The sequence below is a fragment of the Triticum aestivum genome, chromosome 6A (assembly GCF_018294505.1).
Source record: "Triticum aestivum cultivar Chinese Spring chromosome 6A, IWGSC CS RefSeq v2.1, whole genome shotgun sequence".
Classification (NCBI taxonomy): domain Eukaryota; kingdom Viridiplantae; phylum Streptophyta; class Magnoliopsida; order Poales; family Poaceae; genus Triticum; species Triticum aestivum.
The window spans coordinates 103310522-103312301 of NC_057809.1; the positions used below are offsets into that span (position 1 = coordinate 103310522).

At 54.0% G+C, this 1780-nt stretch overlaps 1 pseudogene; it reads right to left on the minus strand.

Annotated features, from left to right (window-relative positions):
- Positions 1-548: 548 nt before the first annotated feature.
- On the minus strand, positions 549-1569 carry LOC123129503 (uncharacterized; annotated as a pseudogene).
- Between the last annotated feature and the right edge of the window lie 211 nt (positions 1570-1780).

Consider the following 1780-nt stretch of genomic DNA (forward strand, 5'->3'; position numbering starts at 1 on the left):
GGCACAGACAGAGAGACAGAGAGAGGGTTCTGGGGGTTCGCACCAGCTCCATCCTCATGCGCCGAGGCAGGTGCAGCGTACGGATCTTTTGATAGATTTGGTGGGTCAGGGGGCGCCGCACCGCCATCATGATGCATGGGGTGGGCCAGCGGTGCATGCGCCGTAGGGGGGACGTGGTGCAAGCATGAGATCGCGGTGGGCTGCAACGTCATGCGGGTCTAGAGATGCCGACGCTCGAATGGGCCAAGAATGGATTCTGGTCGAGGGGGCAATGTAGGGTAAGCAAACTTAGTGTAATGATGGACAAAACGACTACAGTGAGCAACGGCTTGTTCGAGCTGGTCAAAGAGGAAGATCCGAAATCCTTCAAATTCTATGGACCCTAGGCTGAGGATTTGAATTTTAATTGATCGGGAGAGGACGCCAGACTTGTACACATGTTCATGAACTTTGACTGCTAGAAAATCTTGTTTGACCGAAAAGCAGTGGTTTAGGGCAGATTCTACTAATAGTTCATTAGGTCTAACCTTAGTAGGTAGGAAGGTGACCTAAAACAAATGCGTGTGATGGGCGTAATTTGCATGTGGTGTAAGCTGGCAAGAGCGAAGAACATTAAACATGTGATAGAAAAAGTTTATACCCGGCCGTTGACGATGCTCCTTTGAGAGAACAATAGTTGTGGACGCAGGTGGCAGCAGAGCAGGATCGGCTGCCGGCGGCGAGGATGACGTACGCCCGTTAGATGACGGCAAGGCCGTCCCCGGTGGTGAGCATGAAGCACGCCCCATAGGCACGGGCCAAGGGAAGCGAAGCAGGATGCCCAGCTTATGAAAGTCACCCATGGAAGTGATGAGCGCGGCAACGGCAGGCGAGGCCACTGTGAAGGAGAAGTAGGAATCTCCGTCATGCGTGACGTTGAATTGGTGGTGGGTCCGCCGAATAGGCAAGCTAGGATGAGACCCATCGTGATGGCGTCAAGGGCGAATGGGAACTGAATGCCGCGCGCATCCATGCGGCATCCATGCGGTTGGTTTGGTGGAGGCTGGGAGACGAGCGAGCGACATTGTGTCCAAGCTACGCTTTCAAAGTGAAGACTCGGATCCTCTGGATTTTGGAGCAGGTGAGTCAACGGCATGCATGTGGCAGTGTGGGGAGGAGAAGGTGGGATCGGAGGCAGAGTTCTCAAGAAAGAGAAGGAGTAAGCGCGGAAGCGAAGTGTGGATTGTGCGAGGATGATCTCTGGTATACGCGCAGAAGCCACATGGAAGCGATATACGAGGGGAGAGCATTGGGCAACGAAGAAGTCAGCGGCAGCACCGCCAAGAACAGCCTAGAGCAGGGCGGCGACGATAGTGGCATCAAGGCGACGGTTGGAGTGGTGTTGATGTAGAGCGGCGAAGCGAGGTGGATGGCGGGGGTGGTGATGTTGAGGCGGAGGTAGTATGAGGCATCATCCTCGAACTCCAAGCCCATGGCATTGCCACAGTCCAGGAAGCAGCGGAGCGCAACCTGCCCGGCTTTTACATAAGGCGGGTCGAAAAATGGCGATGGTGGAGGAGCTACTGTTGGGAGGAGTTCGTCGCCAAGATCGGTCAATGAATATCATCACAACAACTAGACGACGTCTTCAACTACTTAATGACGCAACTTGTCGTTGCTAGATGAGACCAATAAAGGTCAGGACGAGAGTTTTCACCTCTGTGCGTGAAGAGGTGTTCTCGTCAGAATCTTGATGATGGATCGTTCAATGGTCACTTCGGCTGGCACTTCACACGAGGGC